Here is a 25,255-nt window from a genome sequence, read left to right as displayed (position 1 = left end):
AGCTATCTCCTGCTACTGTTGCCATCTAACATTTTCCATTTACCATAACTAAATTCCTTAGTGTAGTATGTAACATTTTCATATTATATCTTTGTTTAGTTTTTAGTAAACTAGAAAACACTGGCACCTTCTCAGGAGAACTTTTAATCCTTGAACTTTATCAAATGCTCTATTTCTTTTTAAACAGTACCAAGTCAGATCGACTTGGGAAGGTTAACAAAAAGGTCTACAAAAGGTATTATCTAAGTGGCTAAAGATACAATTCAATTAAGTAGGATCTGGAAAAAAAGTAAACTTCTCCAGTCTTGAGTGCCTCTTTCTTAAGCAAATAATACAGGTGGTTTGCATTTCCTATGAGAACTAGTCATTTTATAATATGAAAAACATTCTTGTGAAGAGAACCTCTCAGAACTCAGCTTTTTAAGGTAGGTCAGAGTTCTAAGGGTAAATTTCAACAGGCCAATTTATCATAATTTAAATTACTGAGTTAGAAAAAACAAAGGTTTAGTTTCTAGGCTAAAATAAAGAATTTCTCATTTTAGGATACCTAATTGAAAGCCACTGGTAGAATTTAGCTATCAGAAATGTTAAAAGACTGGTTTATAATGGTCTATTTCTGATACATGAATACTTATAATACCCATATACAAATGGAAGTCAAAAGTATACCATGCTTCTTAAATATTAGCAAACAGGGCCACGACTTGCAAATTTTAAAATGTGCAATTACTTTTAAACTACAAATATGTTCCCACCAAGTGCTGATAAATACTTTTATAGTACTTGTTAAAGAAATGTTTTAATATGTATTAAACAAGCAACCCTAAAAATATGCGACTGTTCGTACTTTATGGAAAAATTAAAGACACACAACATATAAAACTAAGAGTTAAAATACATCCTGATTCCCTAAAGTGGCAAGTCAATGATGTAACCATTAACTTTTGTATCCAAGTCAAACACATCCATTTCAAAGACATATTATTAGCTTAAAAATAAAAAATATTTAAATAAAAGCGAATGGATCCTACAGATTTTTATGTATTAAGTATTTCATGGGTCTAGGTGCACTGGAATGTAAAGAAACTAGAACTCATGCATAGCTAAGTAATTCAAGACTCTAAAGATATACCATTCTATGAGGAACTTCCACAGCCTAAGGGGAAGCAAGGAGCTACCATATGATGAAAGTCACAGTAGAATATGGCTCTAATCATAAAAAGACTATTATTCTAATGCTGAAAAAAGCCTTTGAAAATCCAAATTAGAATTACCAATTTTATTAATGGATTGGGAGTTCTTTTAAGGTCCTTTGTCTTTGTTAACTGTATTTTAAAAATAGTATAAAGCCAAAATAAATACTTAGTTGAGAGCCTGCATTTCTAGTAGGGCCTACCACGCTATAGGAAGAATGCTTAGAACAACTGTATCCTGTTTGGGGCTCCATGCTGCACCACATTCCATTCACATGAGGAAGAGGCGAACAGATGAGCCCTCCTCAAAAAAATATTTTTAAAATAAATCAGCTACAGTTCTCAAACATAACTCAGCTGCTCAAACAAACCATGTTAAAGCTCATCATTTAACATTTAATTGGAAATTCATGGAGTTTATGTCTACAGTCTGAGTTTCTAACAATCTCCAGTTAACATTTAACAATTCCTTTTCCAAGTGAAAAAAATCAGGCTCATTAACTACAAAAATCTGATATAAATCTCCCTAAAGGAATACTAAAGCAGAAAACAATCTAGGATACATTTCAGAAGTCAAGGTTTAGTCTTAAAAAAAAAAAAAAAAAAAGACTGGAGTGACTCTAAAGAACAAAGTCCAAATTCCCACCCAAGCAGGTCTATTGAAAAACACGATACTGTTAGAAAACAAGTTGGGGGTGGGGACAAGAATACACCACAGAAGAAAACCCTCACAAAACAAACACCCCTACTTCCCTTAACACATTATATTCTAAAACCCTAATCTAAAACATTTCTGCTATAACACTTTAAACAACTGAGCTCTTTTTTTTTTTTTATCTTTACAGTGTTATGAAATTACTACACACACAATAAATCTCTTCCTAAACAAATGAAATGGTTAAAAATTCTTAAAACTAAGAACACTAAGGCTGGATCTATAAAAGACAGTGACCTTAATTCTTAAGGCTGAGAAGCAAAACCAAATGTAAATTAAGACAAAAGAAAAAGAAAGCAGAAAAATACAAACCGTACTTTGTTCTTGAGAATTTTAAAGTATCTTTAAATCTCATATATCCACGACAAGGCTTTAAAGGTCAAGAAGTATTGCTGACATTTCCATTTTGTTCTTGAGCAGTATTTTTTTTTTTTAATCTAGCCTAAATACTTCTTAAGTCTTAAAAAATCACAGGCAAATGTCTCTCAAACCAAACATTTCTAAGCTTACTTGCAGCGTCGTCATTGTATAGTAAGAAAAGCCAAGACCACAGAACGAAGCAGAGGCTGTAACCTAACAAGTCTCCGACGAGCAAATGACGATTTTCTGTCTGCTCTGGCTCGGTCCTGGCAGTGATGAGGATTACAACTCGCTCTTTGTCATCAGCACTGTGGTGTTAACGACTAAGAAATCCTGCAGCTGAAGCACTACTGCATCCTCCGATCTGGGTCAGGATAATTTCTCCCGAGGTCGCTTACATAACCAGTAAGATACTCCAAATAGAGAGAAGAGCCATCCATCAGCTAGAGAAAGCCTTTTCCCACTGTACTCTGTCTGCGTGGAAACACACTGCAGTAGCTTCCAACAGTGCAGACACCCAAATGAGAACGACTACTTGGCTTAGGGCACACTGAGAGAAGGGAAGAGGCGGTGCTCTGTAAACTGTAACTAATCCTCCGTCACAGGTGCTGATGGAGTCACTTCCAGCACGAGTCACATTACTGGTGATTACTCATTTGGCTGCGCCATAGAGACTGGCTCATAATTTTAACAACAGACAAAGACACACTAGTGGCGAGACTGAGAGCTCAAGTTTACTGTCTCCTTCATAAAGCAAATGCAAATACAAAGTTTTTGCTTTCTAGATTTACCAAGGGGAGAAAGTGCAGAAAACAAGTAATGTGTAAATATCTCTCAAGCTGGAAAAAATAAAGCATAACTTTAAACCATCAAAAATACTTTCAAGTGTGTTTTCAAGTAAAGAATTTATTTTTAGTTTAATCATTTCTCCTTAGAAATATACTGATATTTTAAAAAACGCAGGGAAAAAAACAGTTTAACATTTCTGGAGTAATAATCTAAGTTAAATCAAGTGACATAACCAACAATCTCACTGACACTTTACTCAAAGGAAAAACGAACCGGTAATATTTATTTTGGCAGATTAAAAAATATTCCTGAAACATTTTCATTGTTTATAAAAATAATTTAAATAGTTTACAGTTATAAAAACCTATAATGGCCACACATGGCTACTGAGCACCTGACGTGATTAGTCTGAATTGAGATGTGTGCTGTATGTATAATAAACACACTGAATACGAAGAATGTCAGATATCTGCAAGTGCAAGAAAACATTCATCTTTTTTTTTTTTTTGAGGCAATGAATACGACTTTATTCGGAAAGCCGGCAGACCAAGAAGGTGGCAGACTAGTGTCTCTGAAACACTGTCTTCATTCACCTATTTTTTAATGATGTTTGTGAATGGTCTTTTATTATAAATTTGTCCCAATGTTAGGTATCTCAATTTCAATACATTTAAAATTTTACACTGATTTTTTAAAATACCACACACACAACCATTTTATCAAATTATGTTAAAAGAAAAACTTCCAGCCACCAGCCAATGCCCTGTCCCTTTAAATCTATTCCAGATGTATCAATTTCATTTCAAAGAAAACATCAGGTTAACTACTGAAAAGCAGATATTTTAAATTTAGTCTATTATGGATTGCACTTAAAATCTCAATCAATCCTGTTTTAAGGATGAAAGAGAGGAGTAATGATTATTCAAAGAATGTTAATAAAGGGACTTCCCTGGTGGCACAGTGGTTAAGAATCCACCTGCCAATGCACACGGGTTCGAGCCCTGGTCCTGGAAGATCCCACATGCCGTGGAGCAACTAAGCCCATGCGCCACAACTACTAAGCCTGTGCTCTAGAGCCCTCAAGCCACAACTACTGAGCCCGCATGCCACAACTACTGAAGCCCAATCGCCCTAGAGCCCGAGCTCTGCAACAACAGAAGCCACCGCAATGAGAAGCCCATGCTCAGCAACAAAGAGTAGCCCCTGCTCACCGCAACCAGAGAAAGCCAGCACGCAGCAACGAAGACCCAACGCAGCCAAAATATAAAATACAGCATCCCAATAATTCATTCATAATTAATTACTTAAGACGTGAACATAAAACATATATGGAATTAAAAGAATTCAATGTAATGTAAGTTACCAAAAAAACAACTGGAGTAATATGGCAGCCTTATTCTGAGCCACAAACAACAAAGAAACTCAAATGTTTGATTCAGGTTATTACATTATAAACTATCAAATTTTAAATATACATCATACTACTTTTCTATAATTTATTGTACATTAGAGAATGAGTTAAATATTTCACAAGATTCATCTTACAATCTCACATAAATTCAAGTTTGACTATATGTTATTAACTTAAAAACATGTCTTTGTTCCTCAAGTACTATTAGTCCCCTACAGAATCAAACAGCATTAAGACCTACACTTAGCTAACAATCCAAATGCCACACTATTTATATATTGCTAGTGATACATAATTCAATAATTTTTATAAAATCAAAATAATTAATGTCAATACTGAAAAACCATTCACTTTTATTTCATACTACATCAGAGTTGCATTAAAGTTAGATGCTTCTCCATTGCTATAAATACTACATAGTTGATTCTTTTTTTTTTTTTAAATAAATTTATTTATTTATTTATTTATTTTTTGCTGTGTTGGGTCTTCGTTTCTGTGCGAGGGCTTTCTCTAGTTGCGGCGAGCAGGGGCCACTCTTCATCGCGGTGCGCGGGCCTCTTACTATGGCGGCCTCTCTTGTTGCGAAGCACAGGCTCCAGATGCGCAGGCTCAGTAGGTGTGGCTCACGGGCCCAGTTGCTCCGCGGCATGTGGGACCAGGGCTCGAACCCGTGTCCCCTGCATTAGCAGGCAGATTCTCAACCACTGCGCCACCAGGGAAGCCCTACATAGTTGATTCTTAATGCAAATAAAGGGTACAAGTGCAACTAGTTGAAAACCATAAACATCTTTTTAATATTTAAATTGGCTTTAATAAATATTTTTATATATATATATGAATGTGAGTTTGGTCTGGTACGCTGGCAAATTTCTAACACAAATAAAAATAGTGAAGTAACAATACAGAGAAACCACTTGGTAGCAAGCGTAGGTTGCTCAGCTTTTACATCAAGTCTCCTTAATTCTCTCTTGTTCTTACAACTCATAAGGGATGGTATTAAATATCACGTTTCAGAGAGCGAAAAGCACCAATTTGAGGCGAGCAGCATTTCAGTCCTTTAAACTGGTTCTTCTTATGGCTTATACCTTCCTTAATGAATTAAGGAAGGAAGTTGAAGAGCTACTGTTAAAATTTTTTTTTCTTTCTTTTTTTTGGTTGGGTAAAAGGTCTTTTCTGGCAGCTAAACCAGGCTAGAGGAAGAGGAAACTACTCCAGTTACTGCCCAGAAATACACATCTCTGACTTCCTTCCTTTTTAGCTGGTTTCTAGGTTACAAGCTGAATAAGTCAACAGAGGTGAGAAAGTAAACAGAGGCTTAAAAGGAAGGCAACACTGTATGGCTATCTGAAGAAAATCTGTTCCTTCCAATAACTGTAGAACCTTTTTACATGTAATTAAGAGTTAAACTAGCATTTTAGTCCCATTTATCTTGGGCTATGAAAGAAATAAATCCCTCATCTTTATAGATATGGAAGCCTAAACAAACAAGTGGATTTCTCCAAGTATACAGACTCTACAAAAAACCAAAAACCTCTACGTTTCAGTGGCTTAGCATTTTAAGTATTTCTTTTTTAGACATAAGGATAGGAAAACAAGAGAAACAATAGTAGTTAAAAGAGGATTTGGACTTGATATGGCCTTATTTGAAGGCTGACTAGATTCAGGAAAATACTTTTCAATATGCCCTCCTGCCCTATAACTCTATGAAAACATATAATCAAACATGTAACTCTCGCATCATGGTAATGCCCAAATGATTAATTTCTTCACATTAATAAATCCATATAGATCTTCCAGGCACTGCAAAGGTTGTGTAGCAGTTTCGTACCTTCAATAGACCATGAAGTTCCAAGAGGATTTCCAGATGATACAGACCTAATCTTGATTTTTAAACTCTCTTCTCTCCCTTAAGCATGCAGGACGTTCATTCAACCAATATGCATGGGATGTCTTGAATTAGTGCACTTTCCCCTCCTTTCTTACCTATATCCTTGATAACTGCCCCAGTCATAAGAGGAAAGTTGTGCAACAACAGAATGTGTTCATTTTTTAACTTGGTAAATATCACATCATAGGTTCTATGACATATAATTGACTAAGAAAAATCACTGTTGATAACACAAAAACACTACACAAATAGTCTCTGTGTCTGAATAAGCATTATGGCTGAATTCAGTGTCCTTTCTTTTATTTTTTCCTTCTAGTCTTTCTGAGTACTAATAAAGCACATACTCTAACTCCAGAGTAGTTTTATCAGTTTGTCATATCTAGGACTTCTCTTTCAGAATCTCCCTGATCAGTCTTTCTTCCTCCCAATATTATGAGGTTTCACTTAAAGTCATCCCTCTGTATCTGAGAGGGATTGGTTCCAGGGCCCAGGAGGACATCAAAATCCTTGAAGGCTCAAGTCCCTTATATAAAATAGCATAGTATTTGCATATAACCTACCCACATCTTCCCATAAACTTTAAATCATCTCTAGATTACTTATTAATACAATATAAATAATATGTAGATAGTTGCCAGGTGCAAGGCAAATTCAAGTTTTGCTTTTGAGAATTTTCTGGAATTTTTTCTTCTGAAATTTTCCACAGTTGACTGCATCCTCAGATGCAGAACCCGCAAATAGGGAGGGCTGACTGTTCTTTCTCTACAACTTCACAGGTGTGTGCCATTGAGATAACCAATTTTTCTTTCCACAAATAATTCCAAACTATATTTTTAGACCTAAATTTTCATCTTCTAACCTGTATTTTATACTGTTACTAGGACACAGCCATACTTGTACCCTGTCACCACATAAAGCCAAATATGACTAGAATTAAATACTTAACCTTCTTTCCTAAGTTATTCACGCTTCTTTCAAAACCACTAGAAATATTATCACTACAACTTAAGAAGTAGTTACCTCAAAATTCATTAATACAGTAATCATGCTTGATGATTTACTTTGGTTCCCTTGCTCATATTATAATATTCTGAATACTTGATATTTTTCCTTTAAACCTCTGTCAATAATATGTAATTTTTTTTTTTTAAACATTTATTTATTTATTTATTTATTTATTTTTGGCTGTGTTGGGTCTCCGTTTTTGTGCGAGGGCTTTCTCCAGTTGTGGCAAGCGGGGGCCACTCTTCATCGCGGTGCGCGGGCCTCTCACTATCGCGGCCTCTCTTGTTGCGGAGCACAGGCTCCAGACGCGCAGGCTCAGTAGTTGTGGCCCACGGGCCTAGTTGCTCCGTGGCATGTGGGATCTTCCCAGGCCAGGGCTCGAACCCGTGTCCCCTGCATTAGCAGGCAGACTCTCAACCAATGCACCACCAGGGAAGCCCCGATAATATGTAATTTTTAAATAAATTATTCCATAACTTTAATATGGCTTTGATAAAAATACCAATAAGAATTTTTGTAAGTAGACAAATCAAATTTATGGAAAAGCAAATATAATCAGAAAAGTTCTAGAGAAAGAAAAGAAAAATACAAATCAATGATAGGAAACTAGCCCTAAAAGATACAACAAATTTCAATGCTCTAATTAATACAACAATGGGAAACCAGAACATACATCAATAATAATCAATGGATAGTTTAAAAAGTCCCAAAATAGCATCAGGTAAGTACGGGAATTTAGTGTAAAATAAAGGTGGATTTTCAAATCTGAGGGGGTAAAATGAGAATGAGAAAATTTAATACAAGAAAGATAGCTGTTAAAATAGAAAGGGAACTTTAGAGATTAATCTCATTTTTACAGAGGAAGAAATGGACATTCAGAGAGATTAAGTGATTTTTTTCATCAAAATACTTGTTTGTAGAAGCCCTGGGACTAGAAACTGGATTTCCTAATTCACAGCTGAATGAATGATTTTTACATTGTAAGATGGTGTGAAACAACCATATTGTTTTCATGCTTGTTGCCATGAGGCAGTAGAGAGCAAAGTGTTTTGCTATCTGCTGAATAAAACTTTAAACTTTGAACTTAAAATGGAGGAACCTGAAACTAGTCTAGAAGAAAATGCAAAATTATATACTACCAAGGAAAAGAGGTAGAACATAATAAACTTATCTATTTTTAATATGCTTTACTGACACACGTCACCTATCAGAAAGAAGAAACAACCAGGATTAGGTAAACCATTCAACATAAAGGAGTTTCTAAAGCTATATTCTGAAAAACACCATTTGAGAAGACAATAAAAAACTAAGAGTTAAAAGAAAAAGCAAGTTTAATTTATTTCCTGTTTTGTCACTATTATTTCTATCAAGAAAAAATATTTTTTAATGTAGAAAGTGTAAACTAGGGATTAAAAATAAACTAAACCATAAAAAACAGATATAGGATCCTTTTTGCTTTGTTTCACGAAACTAGTTTTTCTTATAAATAACATAATTACATTAGAGAATAATTTGGAAAACAAAAGAAATGGGTGAAGAAAAGGATCCCATGGTTCTAACCATGAACTCAGCCAGTTAAGCATGTAATTGAACTTTCCGGCTTTTTTTCCACAAGTATGTATATTTGTTACCAAGTTTTAAGGCACATATAATTTATAAGTTGCTCATTTCACTTAGTATTTTTTTTTTTTTTTGGCTGTGCCACGTAGCTTGCAGGATCTTAGTTCCCCAACCAGGGACTGAACCCAGGCCCCTGCAGTGAAAGCAGAGTCCTAACCACTGGACTGCCAGGGAATTCCCCACTTAGTACTCTTTTCATGTTATTACATTGCCATCATTTAAAACAGCTACCTAATAAATACTTAATCAAGCAAATGAACATTAAGTTTATTACGCCTTTTCTCAGTGTTGGATATTTAGGCCTTCTTCACTTCTCTACTATTACAAAAATAATAGGAAAATCTTCATGCTTTTGTTAAACAACCAAAATTCCAAGCTTAGAGGGTTCAAATAAATTACATGTTAGAGGGCTTCCTTGGTGGCGCAGTGGTTGAGAATCTGCCTGCTAATGCAGGGGACACGGGTTCGAGCCCTGGTCTGGGAAGATCCCACATGCCGTGGAGCAGCTGGGCCCGTGAGCCACAGCTACTGAGCCTGCGCGTCTGGAACCTGTGCTCCGCAACAAGAGAGGCCCGCGCACCGCGATGAAGAGTGGCCCCCGCTTGCCGCAACTGGAGAAAGCCCTCGCACAGAAACGAAGACCCAACACAGCCAAAAATAAAAATTAATTAATTAATTTTTTTTAAAAATTACATGTTAGAATATTAAATTGATAGATATAAACTCAGAGCCATTACTAGCAATCTTTGAAAAAAACCATGACATTATCAAGATATCAGAGAGAGGTACCTATTAATATTTATAAAGGAGGAAAGGGGCAATTTAGAAAAAAACTACATGCTAGTAAATGAACTCCAGCAAAACTCCAAGATGTATAATTAGAATCATGAAAAAACAAACAGACAAAAAAACCCACACAGCAATAGTTCCTAAGAGCCAAATATACTCATTGAGAGTAATTTGTCTTGTAATAAAAACAAAGGTTACTTTTATCAAGAAAATTTGCAATAGGTAAGTCAATGAAATATGGGCTAGATGACAGTTCTTGGTACATTTGTACCTAGTTAAACAGTACTGAATAATAGTACCGCTTTTAACCTATAACATAGCATCTCTTCATCTTTGGTCTTACACACTATCACTTGAAGGCTATCTTTATTTGCAAATTAATAAATGACAGAATGATTCCAAAATATATCTCACAAAAAATGCAATTAAGAACTAGATTACTCCCAAAGTTAATAATCAAAAGGTTAGGTTCTATTTTTAGGTTGAAAAAATCAACTACATAGGTAGAATGTAAGGGAGATCTAGCTTCCTAGAAATTCATATGAAAGAATCCTGGAGGATTTCAAGACACTAAGCCAATAGAAGTCATGTATTTTTTAAAAAGAGAGGACAGAGCGGTGACAAATCAAATTTTGACACAAAGTACCCAGACCAAGGCAGGTATTGGTCCCTTTAGATTTTGCACTGGTCATACCATCTCTGAATATCTTGTTCAATTTGGGACATCATAATAGAAGAGGAACAATTACAAACTGAGGTGTGTCAACACTTAAAAATCATGAATTATTAGGATCATTTGAAGGAATGGAGAAGAGGAGAGCAAACAATAATTAACTACGTACAATTACTTAAAGGGTTGGGTAATTTGAAAAGGAAGAAGCTTGTAAGTAAAATTTCCATAAAGGCCAATTCTAGCTCAGCACAAAGAATGTACAAATTTTTAATAATTAAACATTATCAAACCAAGGGAGACTTACTCATGAAGTAGTGAGCTTCCAATAACAAGAAGCAATCAAGAAGAATCTGGATGAAAACTAACTTGGCAAGCTTGTCACTGAAGGATCCCGTTTCTGGCTTTGGCAAGGGGTTGTTTATGAAATATCAAAGATTTTTTCCAATTCTAAGATTCTAATACTGTATTCATTAAGCAATTTAATGTTTAAGAGCAAAGTGAAGATAAACAAAATTAAACCAAACTTTCCATAAACACTGCTACTACTGCTTTTGCATATAAGAAAGCATAAAAAGAGTACTGCTGAATGTTCATGTATTATTGACACAAGGTGGCAGAATTAAAAGTAAAAAGTAACATCTCCCATTTCAGAATAAATTAAGTTAACCAAGACTTATTCTGTTTGGCAGAAATAACTACATGGGAGACTTTTGTGGCACAGAATTTCTGTAATCCACAGATCCTTCATCTCTTACATTGAAAAAGTAAATGTAATTTTGTGAGAATAAAAAATATTACGAAATTAAATCTACTCAACCATAAATGCAAAGCATGTGTTAAAATGCTAATAATCACAAAATCACAGAAGAAATTAAAAGTTAAGCTAAATAAAATATTTTAAAATATTTTTTCCAATTTTTATTAATCATTTCACTGCTTGTACTCTTGGAAAGCTGAATAGGATATCTATTTCTTTATTGGTTTTGTTCATTTCTGTCTGGCAAACATCTGTTACTTGTGCAGCACAAGTCAACAAAGCCTCTACAATTATTTCCCCATTATCTCCTTGTTTGTCAAAAACTCTGATGATGTCAGCAACAATCTGGAAGCGGAATTTTTCAACTAACAAGGAGGATTCACAACTTCCATTAAGTATAATAGAGTAGCTATTTTGGTTATTTTAAAAATTAATACATTTTAGGTGATAATGATCCATATGCTAAGTAGTATTTAGATTCAAAATATGGTAATGCCAAAGTTATCAAAGTTTCAGGCATATTTCGTTAAGTATTATAAACTTATGCCAACATTCTGACAGGCCTGAAATAACAAAGTACTAACTACAATGCCAAGTTAAAAGGCTACAATGGAAGAGAGAACTTCACATAAAGACTTCGGCACTAAAGTGTTTTCTTTGAATTACTAACAAATTATGATTCATTCAAAATGAACTTTCCTTCCCTTCTAACATATTACAGGACAACTGAAAGCGATATTGGAAAAAAACCCACAAAAACAAAAAACCCCAGAGAAAACGAATACCCATTACCTAATTTCAGGTCAATAACCACTAATATAAGTTTGCTACACTTCCTTTAAAGAAATCACTCCCCTCTAAAGCTCTGTTTTCTTAATTTAGGTCAGTTCCTGTTTCATTGAGGACATCTCCCTCTAAGGGGATGAGGCAACAAAAGTCCTAAGGCTAAGTGGGGAGGGAAAAAGCTAAGGCCCATTAGTGATGCCCAGAAGCCTTGCTTAAGTTTGTCTCTGTAGAGAGAGAGGAAAGTTTCACAATTAGACTCTTCATGGATAATAGATTCCTTCCAGGATCTCAGTTTCCTTCAAAGTTTCAGACAGCCTGTAAGCAGTCTGGACAAATAAACTTCTTTGGGACTCCTGTGGATTTAGTAGTGTTTTATAGCTTTTCAAACAGTTGTTTTCTTCTTAGGGATCTGAAAACTTCTCTGCATTGACCACTGACCACATGTTTTTAGGAGCTTTTTAAAGTAGAACAATTTTTCCTGATTTCAGGAATCCTTAGGATCATCTTTCCTTCTTCCCAACACATTTAGGTCAAACTTCGAGCTGTATTCTACTTGGCCTTGGATAACATGAGCATACTCAAAAGGTTAATTATTTAGCTAAAAAAAAAAAAAATCAAACCATTTAAATGGTCATGGAACTATGAATTTTTCTACTCTGATGGGAAGAAATGCTACATAAGGAAGCAACTGCTAAAACACAACAAACTACTGAATGTAACAAAAGAAGCAAACTCACAGATATACAGAACTAGTGGCTATCAGTGGGGAGAGGGAAGGGGGAGGGGATTAAAGATACAAACCATTATGTATAAAATAAGCTACAAGGATATATTGTACAACACAGGGAATATAGCCAATATTTTATAATAACTATAAATGGAGTATAACCTTTAAAATCTGTGAATCACTATACTGCATACCTGTAATATGTAATATTGTATATCAACTATACTTCAATAAAAAAAATTTTTTAAAAAGAAGCAATTGCTTATGAAACATTTATCAATGGGTCAACTAAAAATGCCTGTGTACTTTCCACTGCCACTTGCTTTGCCAGCAAGGAGGGAGTTTTCTTCACCATTCTCTTACAGTAGTGAATTAGATTGAGCTTTGATAAGCTTCATTAAGTTTATTACTACATTAATTGGTAAAGAATCCTGAAAGGTTTACTTTACTTCCAGAGCTTAATGCTGAAGGCACAGTGTGTTGTTAGCCAAGTCCTAAAACAGTGGTTCTCAAAGGATAGACCTCTGTCCAGCTGCATCAACAGTATCAAGTAACTAGTTTAAAATGCAAATTCTCAGGCTTCACCCCTACCAGAATCAGAATTTCTGAGAGGTAGGGCCTAGAAATCTGTGTTTTAACAAGTCCTTGGGTAATTCTGGAGCACCTTGAAGTTTGAGAACCAGTGGCTCATAGCAAGTGTTCTTAACCTCTTTGGGGTCAGTGTACTCTCAGAGTCTGATGAAAGCTATAGCCCCCCAGAAACATGACACATAAAATTTTACACCACAATTTCAGGGGTTTCCAAGATCATCTGGAGAATCTTCTAAGAATATACATTTCTAAGCTTTAACCCTGATGATCTACTGAATCAAAAACTCAGGATGGGGCACTTCATTGTAAATATTTTTTTTTATTGCAAATATTTTTAAAACTTCATTTAAAAAATATTTTCCCCACTGCCTCAACATCTCCACAAATAGGCTATAAGCACCCTGGCCCAGGTGACCAGGTACACCAGGTTGATAAGGTTGGCCTCTGCCACAAGTTCCCTTTCCTGCCCTCCTCTGACCATGACCTAATAACATTCAACGGCACCTGTGAAATCTTCTTGGCTCTTTTACTTTTACTTGGGTAATCCAACCTGACACCCCCAAGAAGAACACTAGCCTACAGGTCCTTGTGTTCTCTCTTGGCTCCCCACCTGCGTGGTTGAGCCTACTCCCTTGTGGCATAGTGACTTTTTCTCTCTAGGACCTCTGAGTATAACACACTTTGTTTTTATGTGCCTCTCCTGTGTCTCCTCTTGTGGCTGTACCTCACTGACCATCAAATAAAAGAATACTGAACCGGCCTAGTAATCCTCAGTTTTAAAATGCTATCGGACTTAAATCTGAGGTTCAGTCAGTTTTGAGAACCACTGCTTCAAGGATCCATGAATGTTCGTTGAAAACACCTAGTCTAGAGTGATCGTATCTCAGGACAGAGTGCCCCAGTTCAGGTCTTAGATAGTCTCTTGACAAATCAGTCTCCTTGTCACTTTGCTAACTCAACCTGCTACTCTCTCAGGAAGCACAGGGTCTTTAAATAGCTTATCAACAGCTTACACTGGAAAGCTGCTCATTCTCAATGTGGAGATGTGAGAATCATGTAGCAATCAATTTCACACACCAGGTTCTCAAATTCAAATAACCTAGGGCTAGTGCAAGATAAGCTCTTTTGTATTATGCAGAGAGATACCTATTTAAAGATGCCTTGGATTCCTAAAAATATCACGCAGTTAAAGCAGCAGGCTCAGAAAGTGGCAATGCTGCGTCCCTAGATTAAATGGAAAGAGGGAACAGAGCCAAAATAGTAAACAATATAACCACAAAGGTAGTTTTCTCTTGATGCTTAAAAAAGATGAGAATTCCAATCATTGCTGTTCCTTACCTTCTACTCAGTAGGAGGAACACAGAGGAAGTTCCTCAAGAGAAGATATGAAGAGCCAAAAGTATAGTTAATCATTCAACAAAAAAGATTTCCAAGCTGATTAAAATTGCCTATGAAGCAGCAAAAAAATCTCCCAGGTCACATGAACTATGAACCAAGAATGAGTTGGCTTAAGATCGTGACCCAAGGAGGTGAAGGCCCAAAATTACATTACAGTCTTCTATCATGTATGATCAATTACAGCAATTTGGGGGATGGGGGGAGAAAATGGGGGACACTAAGGTTAAGTGTCCTATCCTGACATCTACAAAGCATACATGAAGTTATAATTAAAGGTGCTCATCTTTAGAATGATATCACTTATATGTAGAACCTAAAATATGACACAAATGAACCTATCTACGAAACAGACTCACAGAAATAGAGAACAGACTTGTGGTATGTACGGAATGGATGGACAACAAGGTCCTACTGTATAGCACAGGGAACTATATTCAGTGTTCTTTGATGAACCATAATGGAAAAGAATATAAAAAAGAATGTGTATGTATGGCTAAATCACTTTGCTGTGTAGCAGAAATTAACACAACATTGTAAATCAACTATACTTCAATTTAAAAAAAGATATATGAAGCATAAAACATTCACTAATAGTGAATCAAGCTCTCAAATTACATACTTTAGTTATTACAAGTTTATGACCATTAATTATTCATCCAGTTAGCAAACGTTTGTGCAGCCCCTATGATGTGGTATATATCCACTGTGCATATTACATACAGAAAGTAAGAGTTATCACTATTTTGTTTTCCTTGGCATCTTATCTAGATAATAAAGGAAATAACTGCTCTTGTACAAGGAAATTTAAAAAGAGTAATGTTAAATCCCCAGTTTAGGTTCCAAAAAGCTACTACTTAACTATGGTGCAACACACACTCCCACCCCATCCCTCACAGGCATGCATTAGTATAATATGTGGTAAAACTTGCTTGGCAGCTTTTGATGCAAAAAAAGCATTAGGAAGTTTTATTCATTCTACAAACATTCACTGGAATATCTACAATGTGTTAAGCACTGTCCCAGAGATTTTGGATGATGCAAAGATGAAGCTAAACAGAAACTGCGTATGAGGCAAGAATGTACTGTGTGATGTGAATGCTACAACTGCTATTATAGAGTGTTCCAAATATATGAATAACAGTCCCAATAGATTGAGATGATTTCAAATGAAAATTAAAGGCATCCCATTCAGAAAGATATAGATGTTAAAATATAAATAAAAGTAGGTGACGTGGATAGCAAAGGTCTGTCTAAAATCAAGTCATGTTAGGACTGTTTAAAGGAACTGGGAATGTTTAGCCTAAGTCTTTATTTATTTATTTATTTTAAATTTTTTATTTATTTATGGCTGTGTTGGGTCTTCGTTTCTGTGCAAGGGTTTTCTCCAGTTGTGGCAAGCGGGGGCCACTCTTCATCGCGGTGCACAGGCCTCTCACTATCGCGGCCTCTCTTGTTGCAGAGCACAGGCTCCTGACGCGCAGGCTCAGTAATTGTGGCTCACGGGCCCAGTTGCTCCGCGGCATGTGGGATCTTCCCAGACCAGGGCTCGAACCCGTGTCTCCTGCATTGGCAGGCAGATTCTCAACCACTGCGCCACCAGGGAAGCCCTAAGTCTTTATTATACTTTAATATATAGGAAAAACTTGACATAACTTGCTCTAGAGCAGAGGATCTCAACCTGGGTTTTTAAAAAAAGCCTTCAAGGAGTCCAGAAAATCCTTGAAATTATTTGTTAAAAATTTATGAATGTGAGAATTTTTTTTCCCCTGGGAAAAGGGTTCTTGATAGCTTCTATAAGATTTTCAAAGGAGTCCCTGACCCAAAAGATTTAAGAAACAGCGCCTAGAAGATAAACTAGGTTAATATACAGAAGTTGTGTACAGCTAGATTTTGGGTCAATGTTAGGAAAAGCTTTATAACAATTTTAGCTATGCAGTAATGGGATGAGCTGCCTTATAAAGTAGTAATATCTCAGAAAGAAAGCATTCCTACATGCAGAGGGTATTCATTTATTTTTTTTTTTAGTAAAAACATATCTGGTAATCTACTTACTGATGATTTTTTTTTTTTAACATCTTTACTGGAGTATACTTGCTTTACAATGGTGTGTTAGTTTCTGCTCTATAACAAAGTGAATCAGCTATACATATACATACATCCCCGTATCTCCTCCCTCTTGCGTCTCCCTCCCACCCTCCCTATCCCACCCCTCTAGGTGGACACAAAGCACTGAGCTGATCTCCCTGTGCTATGCAGCTGCTTCCCACTAGCTATCTATTTTACATCTGGTAGTGTTTATATGTCCATGCCACTCTCTCACTTCGTCCCAGCTTACCCTTCCCCCTCCCCGTGTCCTCAAGTCCATTCTCTACGTCTGCATCTTTATTGCTGTCCTGCCCCTAGGCTCTTCAGAACCTTTTTTTTTTTTTTTAGATTCCATGTATGTATGTTAGCGTACGGTATTTGTTTTTCTCTTTCTGACTTACTTCACTCTGTATGACAGTCTCTAGGTCCATCCACCTCACTACAAATAACTCAATTTCATTTCTTTTTACGGCTAATATTCCATTGTATATATGTGCCACATCTTCTTTATCCATTCATCTGTCAATGGACACTTAGGTTGCTTCCATGTCCTGGCTGTTGTAAACAGAGCTGCAATGAACACTGTGGTACACGACTCTTTTTGAATTATGGTTTTCTCAGGGTATATGCCCAGTAGTGGGATTGCTGAGTCATATGGTAGTTCTATTTTTAGTTTTTTAAGGAACCTCCATACTGTTCTCCATAGTGGCTGTATCAATTTACATTCCCCCCAGCAGTGCAAGAGGGTTCCCTTTTCTCCACACCTTCTCCAGCATTTATTGTTTGTAGATTTTTTGATGATGACCATTCTGACTGGTGTGAGGTGATACCTCATTGTAGTTTTGATTTGCATTTCTCAAATGATTAGTGGTGTTGAGCATCTTTTCATGTGTTTGTTGGCAATCTGTATATCTTCTTTGGAGAAATGTCTATTTAGGTCTTCTGCCCATTTTTGGACTGAGTTGTTTGTTTTTTTGATATTGAGAGGCATGAGCTGCTTGTAAATTTTGGAGATTAATCCTGTCAGTTGCTTCGTTTGCAGGGGGTATTCGTTTATGTAGGATGCTACAACGTGAACAGCAAGAGTGTTCAATGTTTATCAAGAGTATTACCAGCTATGGACCTAGAGACTGTCATACAGAGTGAAGTAAGTCAGAAAGCGAAAAACAAATATCGTATATTAATGCATATATGTGGAATCTAGAAAAATGGTATAGATGATCTTATTTGCAAAGCAGAAGCAGAGACACAGACATAGAGAACAAATGTATGGATACCAAGGGGGAAAGGGAGTGGGGGTAGGAGGAATTGGGAGACTGGGAGTGACATATATACACTACTGATACTATGTATAAAATAGATAACTAATGAGTACCTACTATATAGCACAGGGAACTCTACTCAATGCTCTGTGGTGACCTAAATGGGAAGGAAATCCAAAAAAGAGGGTATATATATATATACGTATAGCTGATTCATTTTGCTGTACAGTAGAAACCAACACAACACTGTAAAGCAGCTATACTTTAATAAAAATTAATTTAAAAAAAAGAGTATTACCAGGTAAAATCATTGTTACTTAAGAATTTTCTTTATGGGTAGGACTATATGGCATAATAAAGTGCTGAAAATGTTTGCATGTTGTATTTTTTGGATAACATCTAATTCCGTTCTAGATAACAGGAAAAAATGAGATGTATGAATTCCTAAGATATGATTAGTAAAGAGTGCAAGCATCCTGTGTGGCACATCAGACACAGAGAATATACAGAAAGAGAATACACGGAAACACCAAGTAATGTAATCTATTCATTAAGCTCAGATCATGTCACCTACATATTGATAGCTATGTCACCTCTAAAATGGGCATTCACTGGTGAAACCCATTATGGTCTTAGGTGTCTTTTGCCAAAAATGTAAAAGATGAAAGGAACAGCTGCTCAGCAAGTCTTTGGTGAATTATACTTGCGGCCAGGCTTAGATACTCCTGCAAAAGTAGGCAAGTATTGAGTCTACCTGGCCCCTTCCCTCCACTGAGTTCCCTGGCTCACATTCAACTCTGGTTCTTATAGTTATGTTATTAGCAGTGAAAGCTGTGTGGCATAAATAGACAAAAGAACTTGGTAAGACTCAGAAGTGAGTGTCACAATATTTTTACCCCAACTGCACCCTATCCTGAGTGTACTAGCCAACCTCATATCTTTCCCCTTCTTTATTTTAAAAGTTTTAAATAGACTTTATTTCTTAAAGCACTTGTAGGTTCACAGCAAAACTGAGTGAAAAATTCAGAGTTCCCATATAGCCCCTATTCCCACACATGCACAACCTCCCCTATTATGAGCATTCTGAAACAGTGATACATTTGTTTTGTTATAATCAATGAACCCACAACTGACACATCATCATCACCAAAGTCCAACGTTTACATTAGGGTTCACTCTTGGTGTTGTATATTCTATGGGTTTGGACAAATGTATGACATGTAACCATCATTACAGTATCACACAGAACAGTTTTGCTGCCCTAAAAATTCTTTGTGCTCTGCATATTCATCCCTCCCCTCCTCCCCACCCCGCTGATTTTTTTTATGGTCTCCATAGTTATGCCTACTCAAGAATGTAATATAGTTGGAGTCATACAGTACATGGCCTCTTCAGATTGACTTCTTTCACTTAGTAATATGCACTGAAAATTCTTCCACGTCTTTTCATGGCTTCATAGCTCATTTCTTTTTAGTAATGAATAACATTCCATTGTCTGGGTGTGCCAGTTTATCCATTCACCCTTTGAAGGACATCTTGGTTGCTTCCAAGTTTTGGTTACTATAAATAAAGCTGCTATAAACACCTATGTGCAGGTTTTTGTATGAACATAAGTTTTCAACTCATTTGTAAAATACCAAAGAGCACGACTGCTGGATCGTATTATAAGAATACGCTCAGTTTTGTAAGAAACTGCCAAACGGTATTCCAAAGTGGCTGTATCATTATGCATTCCCACCAGCAATGAATAAGAGTTCCTGTTGCTCCATATTCTTGCCAGCATTTTACTAATACTTCCAATATTACTTATTAGAAATAAGTATTAATACTTACTAATACTTCCAATATTAGTATTTTGGATTTTTTCCATTCTACTAGGTGTGTAGTGGTTATCTCCTTGTCTAAATTTGCAATTCTCTAATGACATCTGATATTGAACATCTTTTCACATGCATATCTGCCATCTGTAAGTCTTCTCTGGTGAGATGTCTTTTGCTCATTTTTTAACCAGTTGTTTGTTTTCTTATTGTTGAGTTTTAGAAGTTCTTCGTATATTTTGGACAAAAGTTGAAACCGAGTCCCCCTAACACTGAGTTCCCCTGCTGAGCTTATGGTTAACCTCTCTCTCTATCTTCACTGCCTCTCTTGCCCCTCACCTGTTACCCTCAGGATTGAGGAGTATCAAAGAAAAGGGTGGTACTGAAACTGAGCAAGACCCTGTGGAGCCCTCCTGGGTACAGAAGTCTTTCTGTGCTCTCTGTTTTTTGTTTGTAGAATAAGGCTTTAGTCTCCTAGGCCTTCCTGAGTTCCAAAGAACAGATTAAAGCAGTTACTGATTAGGGAAGTGAGGGAATGCAGAAACAAAGGAAAAGCAGTCAAGAAACAACAGTTCAGCAATGAAACAGAGTCCTAGTTCCTCCTCAAGGGATATACATAACAATCTGATGCATATCTTGGAGTAGTTCTGCAGGAACTAAGATCCCTGCCCAAATGGAGGATGGTGACTACATGTTGACAGCAAGCATGTAGACCCCAGACTGGTTGGAACAAGAAGGCTGATGACTAAGATTCCTGAAACATCACCCTGTTACCTCACCACCAATCAATCAAAAAAAGTCACGCACCCAGGAGCTCTCAGCCCAAATGTTGCCTTTAAAAACTGTTCTCTGAAAGCCATAGGGGAGTTCATCAGGTCCTTTGAGCTTGAGCAGCCCGTTCTCCTTGTTTTGCCCTGCAATAAACCTTCCTCTGCTCCAAACTCTGAAGTTTCATGTGCATAGGGCACATGAACTTGGGTTCAAAAACACAGTCTTCAATCAGATATGTCTTTTGCAAATACTTTTCTCCTAGACTATGGCCTGTCTTCTCATTCTCTTAATCTCCTTATTTGTTGTTATATATATTTAAACTGATTTAATAACTTTGTAATTCCAGTATTTTAATATAATCTGTGGTTCTTTCTGTTGCATAGACTCTGGGAAACTTTATTCTTCCAATTAGCACAAATGAAAGGTACAACTTTATCACAGTAATTTCTCACACAGCACCAGTAAACTCAGAACTAGTGAAGTTTAAATCACTGTACTTCTCCTCAGTAAATTCTTTTGGTAGTCATGTAAAAAGGTTTTTCTATGGTTTATTCTTATAAGAATTTCATAAGAGAAAACTAAAAATTTTCCCTCTTGGAAAACTAGTAATTTAATTTATAATTATTCATTTTGCTAGGCACATGATAAAAATTATTATGATCTGAAGTAAAAAAGCATGAATATAAACTCATGGCTGGAAATGTTAATTAAAACAGCAAAAAATGACTGATGGATAGTAAAAACCATTGGGAATATTTCTTTTCTCTTTTTAGTGATGGTAACAGTGATCTGCAGTCTTATAAATTAAGACAATGAGCAGTGACTTGTTTTTCATGAATAATGACTAGTACTGTTTGACGGATGGTATTTACATATTTATTTATAGTTTGAATGTATGTATTTGTAAGTTAAATCCTGTTGCAATAAAGCTCCAAGGGACTGTACAAATTCCTTATTTCTAAAGTAAGTATTACAGCAGTTAATATTAAAGTTAATGGGTTACTGGTGGACTCTTTAAAAAAAAACACATTTTTAAAAACAAAGCTTTCACTACAATTGTATTTATTATAATAAGTTATTATATGAATATAAATGCACAGATGTCACAAATATTTTTAAATTATGGCATTTTTAGAAATATCATTCATTATTCAAAAACCTGATTACAGAGCAAAAATTCTAAGATGACTGTCTCGGCTACTTACAAAATTTTAAAAATTATAAAAAATGTATTAAAATCACAGAAAAAAAATCTAAGAGGAAAGATTAATGAAAGATACAAAAAAACAATATGTACAATGTAGCCTTTTTCAAATAAAGAGACAGTACTTTGAAAATATATAAATTACATGAATGTTCTAGGAAGCAGTAAAAGCAACTGCAGGCCAACAGCGGGAAAATACCCTTAAAGAAAGGTCTAGAGGCACAAACTAGACTGCTGGGGAACTTGGGAAACTTATAAAAATTTCTGAAATTTCTGAAAACACCAGGAAACATGTAAAACTGGTTAAGAAAAAGCTCCTGGGGTTGTACTATAGACCAAGACTCAATAGGACTTGTCCGTCTCTAATATGTATGATTCCCCTGAGATGCTTATGGAAAAAGATTAACATACACAATGATACAAAATGCTTGCAATTTTGCTATTAATATAAAATAATTTTTATTGGAATTCATTTTGCAATCAAAAGACAAAAACAAATAAATGAAGACTGGCTATGGGAATTTAATTAATGAGCTCATGAAAATAATTTTGACAAGGTAGAGAATCAATGTGAAGTTTTCTTTTGGGGGAGATAACTAATCTTGAGAAGGAATACTATATATATATGTTATTAATCTGTGGGACCATTTCCAAATACTATTAGTTAGTTAGTAAGAAAAACCTGATCAGAATTATAACTTTTACAGTACTTTTGCTACCCTTTTCTCTATAATAAAGCCTACTTAAAAGACTAAGCTTTTAACTCAACATTTGTTTCTTTTCTCTTTCTATTTTTGTGGGGGAGGGAGGGTGGGATAGAAGGGAAATACATACAGACATAAAATATTTATATTTCCACTCTATATTTTAATTCCATTCCCACAAGCTTGTTTTTAAAAAAATTGTTTTAAAGTCATCCTAGTGGTCATTCCCACAGACTAAATGACCACTAAGATCTATTTAAGTCTATGGGAGTAATTAAGACAGGACAAATGTCATCACATCATACTAATGTTCTATAAATATTCTAATGCCAAACCCGCTTCACAGTCCATCATTATTAACATGATATAAGACCACCTACAATTCTTAATCTCTTCCTCAGAGCCAAAATCCACCTCCAACCTAGCCAAGTATTTTTTCCAGCATGATCACACACTCCAATCCCCCTAACCAAGAATAATCACTTCAGCTACTGTTATTTTAGAACCAATACCAAAGAATAAAGGACTCCCTTGACCTTTTACTGAAATGCTCTCCTTGCCACCAAACCTAAGTGAAATAAAACCTGGCCACCCTATTATATTCATCCACCCAGCCACCGAATCAACCAACAAATATCTGGGGGTAAAGTATAGTGTAGAACCAAACATCTCCTGCTCTCACAGAGCTTTCAGTCCTGTGGGGTGGACAAACAATAATCACTACTTTCCTAGCCATATACTGAAGTGAAGACTTCTCCTGTTTCTTCTAGTTACCACTTACGGTCACTGTTACCACTCTCTCAGGTGCTATAACACAGATGACAATACTTAACATTCGTTTGTCCTGCTTTTTGGAAAACACTTTACATAATCAATGCACTCCTTTTCATTAAGATAGGGCCTCGAGATAAAATCTTCAATTCATCCTAGTTTTACAATCCAACATAATCTACCTTTTAATTTCTGCACTCTCTTGAAATTGCTCTCTCAAGGTAATGGCCCGCTTACTGCTTAATTCCAGTCTCTTTTTTTTCTTCTTTTTTTTTTTTAACATCTTTATTGGAGTATAATTGCTTTACAACGTTGTGTTAGTTTCTGCTGTATAACAAAGTTAATCAGTTATACGTATACATATATCCCCATATCCTCTCCCTCTTGCGTCTCCCTCTCACCCTCCCTATCCCACTTCTCCAGGTGGTCACAAAGCACTGAGCTGATCTCCCTGTGCCATGTGGCTGCTTCCCACCTGCTATCTATTTTACATTTGGTAGTGTATATATGTCCACGCCACTCTCTCACTTCGTCCCAGCTTACCCTTCCCCCTCCCTGTGTCCTCAAGTCCATACTCTACATCTGCTGTCTTTATTCCTGTCCTGCCCCTAGGTTCTTCAGAACCTTTTTTTTTTTTTTAGATTCCATATATATGTGTTAGCATATGGTATCTGTTTTTCTCTTTCTGACTTACTTCACTCTGTATGACAGACTCTAGGTCCATCCACCTCACTACAAATAACTCAATTTTGTTTCTTTTTATGGCTGAGTAATATTCCATTGTATATGTGTACCACATCATCTTTATCCATTCATCTATCAATGGAAACTTAGGTTGCTTCCACGTCCTGGCTATTGTAAACAGTGCTGCAATGAACATTGTGGTACCAGTCTCTTTTCAGTTCTCAACCCTACTTAACTCACAAGTATTTCGTACTAAAGTTTTAGAAACTTACTCCTCCCTTGACTCTGAAAATAGCATATTCTGATGCTTTTTCTCCTACCTCTCTGATATAATTTCAGTCTTCCCAGATGGCTCCACTTCTTCTTATCCCTTACATGTGGATGTGGCTCAAGATTAAATCTATCACTTAAACTCTAACTGAGCATCTTATGGCTTTAAATACTATCTACATGCAGAAAGCTGCCCCATATAGGTACCTTTTTGTTCTGACCTTTCTCACTGTACTAATTCAGTTCGTTTCGATTTCTTAATTGGCCTTCTGGCATTTAATCTAACTCTTCCAAAATGATCCTAAAACAAATATGACTGAATCATTCCCTTGCTCAAATCACTTTGATATTACATACAGAAAGGTGTCCAATCTTCTTCACCTTGCAGATGAACTTCCCTTTCTGCCTCATTTTCCACTACTTCTTTTCCCTAATTATGCATATCTTATATGCTGAAACATTCTCTGTTCTTTCTCATTTATTCTCCTCTGATTTAGCTCAAGATATTTCCCCATATGCATCCGTTAAAATTCGCTCAATCCTTTCAAGGCATAGTTCAAACATAGATTTTTCTATGACTTTTCAGATATTCCCAGTCAAAATTAATATTTTCCTACCTCATATAACCATGTTGTTTTCCTACCCCATATAACCAACAACACAATAAAACAGTTTTAATCGATTATTTATTTATTGGCCACACGGCATGCAGTATCTTTGCTCCCCAACCAGGCACTGAACCCGTGCCCCGTGCAGTGGAAGTGCGGAGTCTTAACCACTGGACAGCCAGCGAAGTCCCTAATCGATTATTTATTTATACATGTATTTATCTCCACAAAACCTTGAGCTCTAGGTCAAAGATCTTTTCATATTCATCTCTGTATTTTCCATAGTATCTAACATAGAATTTGTGAAACAAAGACGATCATTAAATATTTGTAAAGAAGTTCTAAAACTGATGGTCCCTAGGGAAAACACCTTCCAA

General features: G+C 36.0%; 1 protein-coding gene across 3 annotated transcripts in view; it reads right to left on the bottom strand.

Annotated features, from left to right (window-relative positions):
- JMJD1C (jumonji domain containing 1C) overlaps nt 1-25,255 on the bottom strand; it is a 305,803-nt gene that overhangs the window by 70,974 nt on the left and 209,574 nt on the right. Inside the window, exon 1 of one of the 3 annotated variants that reach the window (XM_061181505.1) lies at nt 2,226-2,808. The exons of the other annotated variants lie outside the window; for them this stretch is intronic. The gene's annotated coding sequence lies outside the window, so the exon portion shown is untranslated. Of the gene's footprint in view, nt 1-2,225; nt 2,809-25,255 lie in introns of those variants that run through there. 3 annotated transcript variants of the gene reach the window in all.

This window comes from Eubalaena glacialis, chromosome 1, assembly GCF_028564815.1.
Source record: "Eubalaena glacialis isolate mEubGla1 chromosome 1, mEubGla1.1.hap2.+ XY, whole genome shotgun sequence".
NCBI lineage: Eukaryota > Metazoa > Chordata > Mammalia > Artiodactyla > Balaenidae > Eubalaena > Eubalaena glacialis.
The sequence above is the reverse complement of the archived record's forward strand: the minus strand, read 5'-3'. Positions and strand labels throughout refer to the sequence as shown.